Source organism: Pavona decussata, unplaced genomic scaffold (genome assembly GCF_977016875.1).
Source record: "Pavona decussata unplaced genomic scaffold, jaPavDecu1.1 SCAFFOLD_122, whole genome shotgun sequence".
NCBI classification, from domain to species: Eukaryota; Metazoa; Cnidaria; class Anthozoa; order Scleractinia; family Agariciidae; genus Pavona; species Pavona decussata.
In genome coordinates, this window is record NW_028145536.1 from 1,784,631 (window position 1) to 1,799,419 (window position 14,789).

General features: G+C 42.4%; 1 pseudogene; it reads right to left on the reverse strand.

Annotated features, from left to right (window-relative positions):
* Positions 1–1,687: 1,687 nt before the first annotated feature.
* On the reverse strand, positions 1,688–4,455 carry LOC146469594 (uncharacterized protein KIAA1958-like; annotated as a pseudogene).
* Between the last annotated feature and the right edge of the window lie 10,334 nt (positions 4,456–14,789).

Consider the following 14,789-nt stretch of genomic DNA (forward strand, 5'->3'; position numbering starts at 1 on the left):
TCAAGACTTCAGTAAAAAAAGAAATTCCGAGAGAAACATACAGCTGCACCGCTACTCGAATGGGTATCCATTGACAACTGTCATTCATTGATATCCACGTGGAACTTCATTCAAGAGAATAAAGGAAGAAAGAAAAAGAACAGCACTTCGATCTCTGTGTGTTGGCATCAAGAATGGAAGAATGGTGAGTAAATCGGGTCATTTTAACAGGTTTGGTCTTTAGTGAACTCTGTCTGTTGGCTGACTGCTGCATGTGGTTGTCGCTTCCCTCAGACATGTATTTCTTCAAAACTCGCTACTATAGTGGCAGAGGCTGTTTTCGAGATAGCATTCGACCGGGCATTTGACCCACCAGCTAACGGCAAATGCTTCTACTACGCCGCTTCTTCTCAAATAGGACTTAGTGCGTCAATATTGACTTCTCTCATTTAATTTTTGAGTACTTGGCAAATCATCAGTTTGATGTAAGCCGATGATTTTTATGGCCATTTTTTGTCGATTTCATTCAGGAGATGCGAAAAGATTGCTTAGGATTTCATCAGTCTGAAACGATTGCATTGATGACGTGTTTGTCTATGTATTTGTTCTGGTGTTTTTGACAGTTTTTTTTTTTGTCGTAAAATAAATGTTGTCCCCTGTCTTACCAGTGTCCTACTTGAAGACTACTTGAGATTCTTAAGTTATCCGGTTCTGTTCTTTATTGGTTAAGTGATTTTCTTTGTCCTGTTTAATTTGTAGCCCTAAATCATTGCTTTCAAACTTGCAAACTTCGCGCTCATTGTTGGCTGTCCTGGTTTCGCCGTCTTCAAATTGTCCAGTAAAAACCTTCATGTGATGTCTCAATTATCCTATTCATGAATAATTTAGAATATTTAGCTATTCACGAAAACTATCTGACACTGGGTTTCCATACAGTTTTCCAACCCCCTCAAATAGCGGCGGACTCTCATGATCAGACTCTCTCGTAAAAAAATTGTAGTGGTTTTATCTTTTTCTTACACCGCCCTCTGCCACGAAAAATTGAATGTAAATGTCACAAATAAACATTTTTTTTAACATTTGTACTGTGGCTCGCATGACTCGCGTGCCTCGCATGGCTCGCACGGCTCACATGACTCGCATGGCTCGCTGACTCGCAGTTTTTCATCACTCCTCAGTTAAAAGGGCAATGAGCAATTCTTTGGTTACGCACTAGCAATTGTTCGATTTAGAATCATATAGAGATTACTTCATGGTTGGTGAGTGCGTACGACTTTTATTTACGAGTTGTGAAGAATCGCAAACGAACGAGTGAGCGCAGCGAACGAGTGAGTTTGCGATTCTTCACAACGAGTGAATAAAAATCGTACAAGCGAACCAACCATGAGGTAATTTGTTTATTATATATGTACTGAGATATTACAAAATAATGTTAACAACTATCAATTGCACGGTGAAATCAAGACAAAGACCACAACGAGTTGCGAATGATTTTATTCGAGCAAACTGAACGCACAAAAATTCATATCAACATTAAAGTTATTCAATGACCTGAAGAAAGTGGAACAAAGGCTACTTTTGAACGATTCTTTAACTTTAAATGACAATGAAAATTTTCAGCTTTAAATATCGCCGTTCAAAACCGTAACTATATAAAACTTGAAAAAGTTGACTGTTTTGTAAAACTAATTATAGTAATTCATGCATTCTAATCAGAGTCAGGATCCAGTACTTTTAGCCTTTTGTACCTCTTCGCCTCAACTTCTTGGATTGCCAACTTCGGGGATTGATTGAGGCTGTTAATAGAAATGCTGAATTGACCTCCATGAATAACAGCGCCCGTGAAAAGCGACATCGCTTGTTGGCTTGATCTGCCGCCGAGCGAACCGCCGAGCTAGCTGAAGGATTAGTGGGGCATTCTCCAACTTGAGATGAATTAGTTTTCTCTAAGCTATGCACATTCACGGACATCAGTTCACTTAAAGTACGAGACATTTTTACTTGCTGTTTTTCAGAAACTACAGAATAATTTGTCACACTTTGAAGATTTTTATGTCCCGACAGTTGAATAATGTCTGTAGCTGGGATGTCGTTGTTTGTTAAAGTTTGGATCATTGTTTTGCGACCGCTATAGTTCTTTACATTGGGCCCCAGCCCGGCTTTTTCTGCCATTTTTTCCATTAACGAATTCAGCTTGTTCACGCCAACGGCTGACGTTTTAAACGATGGTTTAAAGGAATCTTGTTTTTTACAGTTATTTACTGCTAGTTAAAATGGCGCGTTGTTGTCGTTTATTTCCGACGGCCTTTTCTCCGCGTAGAATTTGTAAACAGTGACGGGATCTCTTTCACTTCCCTGAACCGAAACCATTTTCGGTTTTATTTGCCTGACATCTCTGGGATTTTCTCCGGTTCAAGTCTTAGTTTGTCTCTCAGTATACTCTAAAAAGTCCTCGCCATTTGTAGTTTGGCGTAGTTGCACATCGCCCCAACACATGTCTCTGTGTTCCTTACAACCACGGAGACCGAAATAGACTGTGTTGTTGAACCAAACTGTATTCAGTAGAGCCTCAGGAGTTGACTTTCCTAACAATCCTTTGTCATACAGCAGTCTTATGTCGTCTTCTGTGAGGGGAACTGAAGCTTTTGGTTTATCGCCTTTGCCTTTCTTCTTGAGATCTCTTTGTTTTGATTTTAATGCCGTTCGTGCTTTTTCAAACACGACGTCTCTCATGATGCTGTAGCCGTAATTCTTCTTCTTTAAATACCGTTCAAAACTGGCCATCATAGCACGCAAGGAAGTGGGTTCGTAATCTTCGTTGTTTTCTTTCTTTCTTACTGTTATGATAAATTCGCTGATGAATGAACTCAGTTCGTGTGGGGGAATTTCTTCTACAGGCCTTGACTCGTCTTTTAGCCTCAAAAATTCCTTAAGCAAAGCAACATTCTGTTCAGTTTTCTTCCTGGTGTTTTCGTTTTCTTGTCCTTCAATAAATTCCTCTAGTGAAGTTATCAGTCTGCAAACCTTGAATTGCTCGAAGAAGACGCCATGGTTTTCCTTTTGCCCAGTGACGCCGTCAGTGAAAGGCGGGAAAACCGATACGATTTTTGTCACTAGTGGAAACTTCCGTCTGTGGCTTGTGATTGGTCATACGGTATTTTTCACTAGTGAGAAAAATCGCACAACCAATCAGATTGCTTGTACTCTGCAACGCATCATTTTTATTTGACATATTCATTTTGCAGTAAATCTCAGTACATATATAATAAATAATATTATTCTAAGTGAAAAGGTTGAATAAACTCCTGACTACCTTGAGTATCGATGCCAAAAAGTAATTGAAATAAAGTTTTGTTTTGAGAACTTGTTTACCGTGTCCTCTTTCCGTTTTCTGCGTCAGCCATCTTGTCAACACGAAGCTTGGGAGCCCCCCGCATTCAAGGCGTTGCGAAAGATTGGTGCCGCAGTTTGAAACGTGTGGTGGATACATTTCACCCTGAATTTATTCAAATTTTTCTCCCTCGTATCGACGTTCACATATTTCCTTCGTATGTTTTTCGTTGTTTGGCGTTCCTTGAGCTCTCTACCGGGTCTGTTCACTGTGCCCCTGACGAGAATGACAGACCTTCTGAGCAGACGGAGCTTTGTTTTGCTTTCGTCAATCTATGCTGTTTTCTTAATTCTCTTTTTGGTGAGCTCACTAAAATACATGCGTAAGATTTTCAATATTTACTTAACATTAAAGAAATGAGGACGAAAGCTATATCACTTCCCACTCGTTCCGAAAAGATAAGCGCTTTTAAGTTTGCACTAGAATATCAGAAAAAACCATTCTTATAAAAGCTTAGAACTGCAAACAAAAGAGATGTCCACTCGGTCGGTCAGCTATTCATCTAGTTCCGTGGTGTTCGTTCACTCGGTTTCTCGTTCGTTCGTTTTCGCCGGCAAGCGCTCTGTGGACCGTTTGATCGCTAACTCGGCATTCGGCTATCCGTTCGCTCGCCCGGGTGTTCGTTTGCTCAGGCTTCCGTTTGTTCGTTCGTTTGTGTTTCCGGTTTGTTCAGTTGTTCCACCGTTTGCCCAGTTCTTCTTCCTATTCATGGGCATAAACATGTTATAAACAATAAAATTTAACCAATTAAAAGCTGTATTAAAACATTACGAAGAAGTTCCTTCATGTTTTAATAACTATGGCTGTCTTGCTACAGAGAAAGACTTCTTCTTTCTCCGATCTGACACAAATATCCAAGGACAATGATGCCTAAAGACAGGCAAGAAGATGGAAGCACAGAGACAAATGAGGGCGTGGCTCAAAAAGAAGAACCTGGGGTAGAAGAAGAAGAAAAAGAAGAAGTGGAGAAAGTAAGGAAGTGGAGGTCGGGGTTGAAGATCATGTGGAGGAGGAACAAAGGGCTTTGAGGCTGTTCCACTTGGGAGAACAAGCAAATAAAGATGACAGTAGTGATAGTGATTCAGACTATGTACGAGACAGAAAATAAACGTTATATGGTGTGGTCTTCGGTGACCGCACACAAAATATTGCAGGCGCTCTTTCCCACGAAAGCACATGTTTCGTTATGGAGTTATATTGTCGTTTCGTTAGGACAAGTTTTCCTTTCCAATAAGGTTCCCCGGTACCTTCAGAGGTGTCTCGCGTTTAAGCGATGTAGCGCGTCCAGTTTAAACTGTAAATACCTGAATCTCCATATCAAATTAAAGCTTATAGAGCTGGCTATCAAACTATGCCAAGAATTTTGAAATAAAATGAATTGTCGAATTTTTCACGACCTCTAATTGCGAGCGTCCGAATCACCTTTTTAAAGCTACAAGTCAAAGTGAATTTTGTTTTTTGCTAATTTAATTTGCTCCTCAGTTTCCGGACCCAACGCGCTAAAAAATCGTGTCTGCGTTTTCCCATATTCAATCGCAGTGAAAAGTTATAGAGCATTTTCGAAATAGGTTGAAAAAAATGTGGAGTAATCGTACAAAAATCGCTCTCGGAGAAAAAATATTTCGAAAGAAAAAATTCGCAGACACGTTTTTGTTGTTTATATGTTAAACTAGCTACTGTCCAAATTTGAAGGCAAACGAACAAATTCCTTTTGAGTTTTAACTCTTTGAAGTGGCTGCTCCAAGTGAAAAAAATTTATTCGAGAAAACAGCGCTAAAAAATCGGCAATTCATTTTATTTCAAAATTCTTGGTTCAGTTGGATAGCCAGTACTATAAGCTTTAATTGGATATAAGGGTTCAGGTATCTACAGTTTAAACCGGATGCGCTACATCGCTTAGACGCGAGACACCTCTGAAGACACCTCTGAAGGTACCGGGTAACCTTAAGAAGGCACAATAACTTGTACGTATGCAGTTTTTTGGTTATTCGGTCAATATCATCTTTGAAATAGTCGCGTTGTTGTTATTTCAGCGAATCTTCCTCTTTCACGTGCAATTTGTGAATGGAACGAATACAAGTTATGTGCAGATTAGAAACGAACTAGCAAGTGAACAACTGATTAAAGCACAGATTCAAGTAGCTATGAGTGGACGCCATATCATTCGAAGTTATTGATTTCAAGCAGTACTGTGGTTAAAGGAACGGAATGACTGGCAAGAATTCGAAGAGCAAGAAATCTAAAAGTAGTGCTAAGAAAGGTGGACACGAGCAAGCAGCGACTCACGTGACTCCACAAAAGGAAAATGTTCCCTATTCGACACCAACAGAGAAATCGCCTCAGCGCACGTTCCAAGGTGATGAGAATGGTGGATTAGAGCAAGTAGGGCCATCATTAACAAGTGGAAACGTGGAATTTGGTTTCTATGGCGAGGATCCGGTAGAACAAGGCAGTAGTTCCAGGCCTGTTAGATTAAGAGAGCCGAACAAAAACTAGATGAATTAGAAGTTCGAGTCGAGAAAGCTGGTATCTTGGAGAACTGCAAAAACGGCGAAATTGTGTACAAGAATTGATTTTAAGCCCTAGCACACAGATAAGTGGAGTGGAAGCCGAGATTTGCAGGTATGAAGAAGCATTTCGTAACTTTGCTGTCAGTCATGATAATTACCTCAGCTTTGAAGATGATGACAGTTATCAGAATGAACGAGAAATAAAAATAACAGTTGAAAATCCTCAAAAATCAGTGGAGGAAAAAGGGAGTTGGTACCCCTCCTTCTGAATCTGGATTGAGCCATGGGTCTGACAAGAGCGAGAGAAGTTGTGTGTCAAAAAGAAGCAATGTTAAGGAGAAGAGAAGGGTGGCAGCAGAAGTTAAATTGGAAGTGCAGACCCTAAAAGAAAAGCAGGAACTAGAACGCAAATTAGAAGAAGTAGAAAGAAGTAAAGCAGAGTTAAGCAGGAAATTAGAGCTGTTGAGTGCTAAGACTAAGATGGAGCAGGCGGAAATTGACTTACTGCTGGAGCGCGGAGAAGAGAATGAAGCAAAGGATGGAATGAATGATTACTTAAAAGAGCATAGTGCCAATTATCCTCCTGCGAACGGGCATTTTTCACAGCCTGTTAAGGGTGGTGCCACACCCTCTTCAGAATCCCAGCCAGTTGTTGACAATGGAAAAATGCAGACATCTTCAGCACAAGATATTGCCCAAACTTCACTTTCATCATTGGTGACTGCGAGTTACGTAACATCAGGGTCAGCGGTCACGACTTCTGGTCCACACGTAGGAAGAGTTGCAATTCACTAGACGAGTTCTAGTAGTTTAATTACCCAGGTTTCAATTAATTGTACTAAGTTCAGCTCGCCTATCAGTTATGTACCTCGTTTTAATTTGCCAAGGGCAACATCCACAGCTGTTGCGGCATCACCAATGTCGATGCACCAATCACCAGGAATGCCTACATGGTCTTGTAGTCCACGGACTGTAGGTTTAGATGCATCAGCAACCGAGGTCTATCCTGCCAACACTCCTCAGCAATCCACATCAACGTACATTTATTCAGCACCTCCTTTTGAGCAGCCAGCTAGTCCGCAGTCACGCATGCAACCTGATCATTGGGTGGCAGTTGCCGAAGCAATCAAGCAAGGGCCATCCTTACCGAAAGTAGAGTTGATGAAATTCAGTGGAGACCCTTTGGAGTATGTGGAGCTCGTTACGAGCCTTGAAGACAATATTGAGAACCAGGTGTCTGATGAGTCTCAAAGACTGACACGCCTTTTAGCTCAGTGCTCAGGCAAAGCTAAAGAAGCAATTGGGAGTTGTGTTAATTTGACAGTGGGTGAAAGGTACACAGAAGCCTGGAGAACTCTTAGCGAGAACTTTGGCCAGCCTCACATGATAGTAGAAGCCCACATGAAGAAACTGAGAGAAATTCAAGTGCGGAAAGCAGATGCAACGACTCTCATGGAGTTTGTAAGGCGACTGGAAGATGCTAGGAGGGTCCTGACCAGTATGGGTTACAACTACGTGAGTCGGTTAGACAACGAAGATGTCATAATCTCGTTGATGCGAAAGCTCCCTGATGAGGGCCTGAAAAGGAAGTGGGTGGATGAAGCAGATCTCATCAAGCGAAAAGGTCGAGCGGACTTTGCGGACTTTGTTGAATTTGTTGCAGATCGTAAAAACAATAGATACGGGCAAGAATTAGGGTCCTCTTCTCATGGTAACCGAGAAAAAAAAGGAACCAAACAAGATAAAGGATCCGCCTCCCAAGTTTACTACCCTTGCGACTCAAACTGACCAGAACTGCCTAAGCCAAAAAACATCACCAAGGCCCCCTTGGAAGTGTGCTCAGTGTTCCGGACCTCACAATGTTTGGAGGTGTCGAAAGTTCAGAAGTGCCTCATTGAATGACCGTCTAAAGACTGTTCGTCAACGTGGACTTTGTAAGCTTTGTCTTGACCAAGGACATACTGCGAAACAATGTGATAGGGGATTCACCTGCCGAATATCAGGTTGCGGCAAGGATCACCACTACCTGCTACATTTCCCGTCGGAGAGCGTTGATGAAAAGAACCCTAGAAATCCCAGCGGTGATGCGGTGGAAGGTTCAGCGAACAGTAGCAATGTGCAAGCGCCCAACACGAAGGATAGCAGCCCTTTGATGGCAAGTGCAAGGGAACAGGATCTAGTGACGGTTGCTGCGCTCGAAGTGGGCCAGAGTATGCTTTAAGGTAGTTCCAGTCAAGATTAGATGTCCGGGAGGCACCAGAGAGATCATAACACACGCTTTCCTAGACAGCGGTTCACACGCCTCGCTCTGTCTTGATAGTTTGACGCGTGAAATAGGTGTAACGGATATGAAGCCAATCAGCTATACTATGACCACCACCAACTGTGCGGACGAGGAGCTAAGACATGGTCATGAAGTCCAGTTAGAAATTAAATCGTTAGAAGGAGATACAAAGTTCCGACTCGAAAACGTCTTGACTACAAGCAAGCTTCCCGTTTCAGCACGCCAAATGGCCACAAACGAGGATATTTTAAAAGCGTTGGTTTCATCTTTGTGACGTTAGCTTACCCGAAACAGGAGATAAGAAAGTGACAATTTTGATAGGAAACGATCTCCCAGACCTGATTGACAAGCAGTTAGATCGGAAGGAAGGAGACTAAGGCGAATCTGTTGCAGTGAGGACGCCCCTTGGGTGGACAGTCCACGGCCCGATTGGAGAAACCGTTAAGGATCGTGGTCACATAAACTTTACTTGCACCGGCCAAGATAGCTTAAGCGTTCAGCTAGAGCGCATGTATGATGAGGAATTTGTTGAAGCTGATGCCAATGCTGAGGAAGGCAAGTCTGTTGAGGACCGTAAAGCACAGGAACTTATGGATCAGTCAGCGACCTTAGTGAACGGACACTATCAGCTTAAGCTTCCTTTTCGCCAAGAGAAGCCTGACCTTCCTGAAAGTCTGTCGACGGCCACAAGCAGGTTAAGTTAGCTAGAGAGAAAGATGAGGAAGGATCCAGTTTTCCACCGAAAGTACAGCGGCGTAATGGACAAGTACCTGACCGAGGGAGCATCACGACGGGTACCTGATGACGAAGTCCCAGTGCTTAAGCCGCTATGGTACGTTCCTCATCACGCGGTGTGGCATCCTAGAAAACCCGAAGAACCGCGGGTAGTGTTTGATTGTGACTCAAGGAGTGGTGGAACGTCTTTGAATGAGCAACTTTTAAGAGGCCCTGAAAACACCAGCACCCTGATAGGAGTGATCCTGAGATTCTGAGTAGATGACATTGCAGTTACGGCAGATATTAAGAGAATGTTTCACCAGGTCTTCGTAGCACCAGAAGATCGTGGAGCGTTGTGTTATTTATGGTGGCCGAATGGTGACCTGTCAAAGGGACCGAAAACTTACCAAATGCTCGTGCACATTTTTGGAGCAAAGTCCTCGCCGAGCGTAGCAGGATACGCCCTGAGAAAGACGGCTAAGGATAATGAGAAAGACTTCTCCCAAGAGGCAGTTGACGCCGTGCTTAAGGATTTCTAGGTAGATGACTTGCTTAAATCCTTTGCTGATTCAGAACGCGCAGTTCAAGTCAGTAAGCAGCTCCAGGAGTTACTTGCGAGAGGAGGCTTTGAATTGACAAAATGGATTTCCAATTCTCGCAGCGTGTTGTCAGCGTTCCCGGTGGAGGAAAGAGCACCCACCATTAAGAGTTTAGATTTGAAATCAGAAAGTTTGCCTAAAGATAGAGCATTAGGAATCCACTGGAATGTTGAACATGACACCATTGACTTTGTTGTGAATGACAAGGAGCGTCCAGAGAATCGGAAAGGTGTCTTATCATCTATTGCAACGGTGTATGGCCCGCTCGGATTCGCCAGCCCCCTACTCTTACCTGGAAGAGAAATGAATCAGGAATTGTGCAAACTAAAGTTGGATTGGAATGAGAAGCTCCCAAGAGAATTGTGTGAACGTTGGAGGAGTTGGAGAGAAGGGCTTATGAGCTTGCAAGGATTCAGTATTCCTCGATGTTTTAAGCCAAAGGACTTCGGTGAAGTGAAACATGTAGAGCTTCATCATTTCGCCGACGCATCCCAAGAGCATGGTTATGGGACAGCCTCTTATTTACGTCTTGTTAACAGTCAGGGGCAAATTCATTGCTGTTTCGTAATGGGGAAGTCTTGCGTGAAACCCTTGAAAAGTGCTGTAACAGTACCAAGGCTGGAGTTGACAGCGGCTACTCTAGGAACGAAAGTCAACAAGGTCATAACGAGAGAGTTAGAAGGAAGACTTAAGATTAACAGTGTGACTTACTGGACTGACTCTATGATACTTCTCAAGTACACTGCCAATGAAGTACGAAGATTTGTAACCTTCGTCGTAAACCGGGTAGCTGTCATACGTCAAGAATCAGATCTAGGGCAGTGGCGGCATGTACGATCAGAGCTCAATCCTTATTCCCGAGGGATCAAGGCCTTGGGGACTGGAAAACTGGAAAGATGGCGCCGTGGTCCAGAATTCTTGTGGAGAGAAGTTGAAGATTGGCCCCCGCAGCCTCCAGAGGAATTGGGAGACCTCCTAGATACAGACGAAGGAGTGAAAAAGGAGAAAGTCACTGTTGGAGCATCCACAGTTCATGCAGATTTCTGGAGCATTTTGTTCCAACAATATTCGTCGTGGGATCGACTGAGAAGAATAGTTGGGTGGTTATCTAGAGCCTTCAACAGACCAAAGTGTTTGTGTCAATGGGCTCTTGTCTGAACCCCAGCCTATACCTTTTGGGGTCCCCCTGGGTAATGTACTCGGTCCTTTACTATTTATTATCTACATAAACGACCTACCCTTGGTGGCTCAAGGTTGTAGTGTTGAGCTTTATGTTGACGATACACAAGTCTGTCAAGCTCAGTTAACTGGTGGCCTAACGGATGTCCTAAGCTGGCTTCATGCTAATTTTTTAATACTTAATCTTGAGAAAACGAAGATTATGCTTGTTGGCACCCATCAGAGGACCGCAGAGGCTGACGATCTAGTTATAGCAATCAGTAACACGCGTTTAGAAAGGGTTAATAAGTTCAAATACCTCGGGGTCCTCCTAGACAACACTATCCTGGAAGGACCACATAGAATATATTGGTAACAAGATCTCGTCAAGATTAGGTGTTCTGCGTCGAGCGCGTAAGGTTCTCCCCAAGCCAACTTGCCTAATGCTCTACAATACTATGGTTGTGCCATTATTTGATTACTGTTCGCCTGTCTGGGACAGTTGTGGGGCTGGGAGCAAAGATTACCTAGATAAGCTAAATAGACGTGTTGCGTGCATTATTGAAGGTCGATCAGTCGCGGCTGAGGAATTAAAATCAACACTTAGTTGGCCCAACCTACAAGCGCGCAGAAATTATCTCAAATGCCTTTTAGTCCATAAATGTCTTCATGGAATAGCGCCTTCGTACTTACTTTCAGAGTTTAGGCACGTGCATCTTTACCATGGCTATAACACCAGAAGCCGTGATTTGTTGCGCCCTCCCTTCGCAAAAACTGCTAAGTATCAGGGGAGCTTCAGAATAAACGGCGCTCGAACTTACAACACCATCCCGAGAACCATTAGACAGGTAGAGGCGTTCAGTGAGTTTAAAACTAAACTTAAGTGCCATCCTAAGCAATAACGCCTGCCGTACATGCAGCATGTATAACTTAATTATTTTTCTAGTGTTTTCATGTTTCAATGTTTTGTCTTGTACTGTGTCAGGGCTCCATTTAAACTAGCTCTGCTAAATTGGATGCCCCTGAATAAATATTGAATTAAATGAAAAAAAATTAAATAAAAAAAATGCAGTCCCAGTGCCAGAACGACAAAGATAGAAGTGTGAAGTATAGTCCTAAAACCTTATCAATCCATGACGTGGACAAAGCGGAGAAGAAAATTGTGAAGTTCGTCTAGGAACAGTCATTTGCTGATGAGAAAAGTGAAACAGTCATCAAAGGCAGACTAGCCAGACTTAAGCCATTCGAAGATGAAGGAATCATACGTGTCGGCGGAAGATTGAATCACTCGAGTTTGCCATATGATGCCAAGCACCCGATGATACTGCCAGCAAAGCACCCCGTGTCTGAGTTGATAATTTGCCACTATTATCACTTGAATGGACATGTAGGAACCTATCAAGTTCTGGCCAAAATTAGGCAGCGCTATTGGATCGTGAATGCAGTTTCCACGATAACGCAAGTTCTTAGCAAGCCCATGTGTGCAAACGTCAGAACGCCAAGTTAGGAGAACAAGTGACAGCACCAATTCCAGTTGTTAGAGTGTCCTCGGACAGTCACAGGCTCGTATATCCATTTGCTGCAGTTGGGTTGGATTACTTCGGGCCCCTCTACGTAAAGATAGGACCTAACAAAAGATCAAGGAGAGACCCTTCTCTGAACAAACGTTACGGCTGCATCTTCACCTGCTTAAGATATCGAGTAGTTCACATAGAGTTAGTTAACAACCTCTCCACTGACAGTTTCATCAATGCAGTTTTGCGCTTCGTGAGTAGAAGAGGCCCCCCAGGTATTATCTATAGTGACAACGGTACTAATTTTAGAGGAGCTGAATTGAACGTCGTCAAAGCTTTAAAGGTGTAGAATCAGGAGGAGATTCAGTTAACAAATAGTAAAAGAATCTCCCTCTTCGAAAAATAATCCAACAGTTTTACTCAATTGTCTATTGTTGTGCAGAAATGTCAATCAAAATGTCAGAAGGTGGGAAGTGCTCAAATTTGACGTAAAATACACACTGTGTTTGATCACCTGGTACAACTGTAATATGTCAGGGGATAATATGACATTTCAATGAACGATACCTCTGACCTTACAGAAAAGGAAAATGTTGAGTAAACTATTGCTATTTATTTCTTTTGGCTTTGTGCTTGATTTAAGTTTACCATATTCAGCCCTATTCAATTCATATGTAAAAAGTAGGACCTCAAAAGTCCTTGTTTGTAGAGATGCGGCATCTCTTCGATTGAATTTAAAACGATTTATAGATTGCTTAACAAATAGCGTTTCTAGAGCAAAAATTAAAAGTCTGTAAAGTTCACCTCGGATAACAGAATTTGTAATGAATAAATGTTGCTTATCTCTTATCAATATGCAAATGAGGTCTACATGAAAACCGTGATCACTTGAAGTTAAATGACTAAAACAGAATGCTGCTTTACAAAAGAAGCAAAAAATCACTTTGAAGCACATTTTAAAACCACAAATTGCTTAGCAGCTGGGAAACTAGCATAGAAAATTTGAACAAAGACAAGATAGGGTCATACCAGCGATAACCATCGTTCTGACTGGCCTTAATAAGGTTACTTCCATGTTTTGCGAGTGCTTTCAGGGAAATCTAGCGTACGCGCGCTGCTTTCGATAAAACCACAAAAAAACTATATATCACTGTAAAGCTGATAAATTGAAGTTTGCGAAAATATCAATGTTTTTTTTATTTTGTTGGATACATAAGCGCTCAGAGGTCTGCAAACTCAATACTAGCGACGTGTACTTAACTGAATTACCCACTCTCACGTAAAGGCGCACAACCAAACACACTGCCCAGTATCAATCAGGAGATAATAGGCTTACAAAGTGTGTCAGGCTTTTTCTTTATTCCTATTGGTTTGTGAGAAAACCCATCCTAAAGATGGACAATGGAAAATTTTTGTAGTTCCGTCAGATGTTAACACGTCACGGGAAAAATATTTTGAATTTCGTAAAAGCCTGACACACTTTATGATCACTTTATGATGACAAATCTACATACCCTATTAATTCATTTGAAGATGGGGAATTCGCGCAAAAACAAAAGCCGTGTTTTCGGCCTTGCAACATTCTCCGAGTTTTCGCACCTCGTTAAAATACTTGTCAACGGGCTCACGCCGGCCAATCAAACACAAAGAAGCATTCCCTGGGGAGTTCTGTAAGCATTTAGTGTTACTGTAATATTATAAAGCGATTTCGTTATGGGAAAAGTTAAGTCTGGCGCGAGAAAGCCACCGGCTAAACCAAAACAAAGAAGAAAACGGTAGATAGACGCAGAACATGAAACTGGCAGCCCCAACGGAGTTGACACGAGACACGCACTTCTCACCGCTATCAGTACACGAGGCTGCGCGCTGAGGTTCGCTGCTTATTTTCAGCCGGTCAACAACGGCGAAAGTGGCTGGATTGTCGCCGGCATCTTTGATTTCGGACTCCGAACTGATGTTCGACTCTCCACTATCCGATTTCTCGTTCTTGAATTTCTCTACTGCCGAGGCAGTTATAGAAAATCCGACTGGTTGTACCAAGAACCCTTGTCGCTCTCCGCCAGCTGGAGTTTTTTGGCTTCGTCAAATGATTTTTCGACCTTCTTTGGGCCAGGTTTTTTCTCAACTGTCACCCAACGTGACTTTTCTAGTTTCGCTCTCTTCATAACAACCTTTTACGCAATGCTTGAATCCAAAATGGAACGCTGTTTCACGGGAAAATTTTACATACAACGCCGTGACATGCGATGAACACGATGAAGACAAAAATATGCAAATTTGTCGGAAATTCAAGATCGCGGGTAAATTTTGCCGCGTAATATGATAACACAGTCCCGCATAAATTGGATTATGACAGCTTCGCTCGCTCACCGCTTTTCCTACAAAACTTTGTTTCTCAGATAGCTCGCGTTCTTTTTAAGATTGCTAACGGCTGCTTTCACGAAACTTTGCATCCCTTTCTTGTTTCAACAATTATCTAAAAAAAATTATTTGAGAAAAATTCGACCTTTCTTCCCCATAAGTAACCGTAAGGTGACATGCATGCATTCCTTGAATCGAGCGTCACTCAGTCAAAGCGTCATTGCCCTGAATATTGGTCGGTATAAAATAAAAACATGCTGGGTTTAGAATCATCAG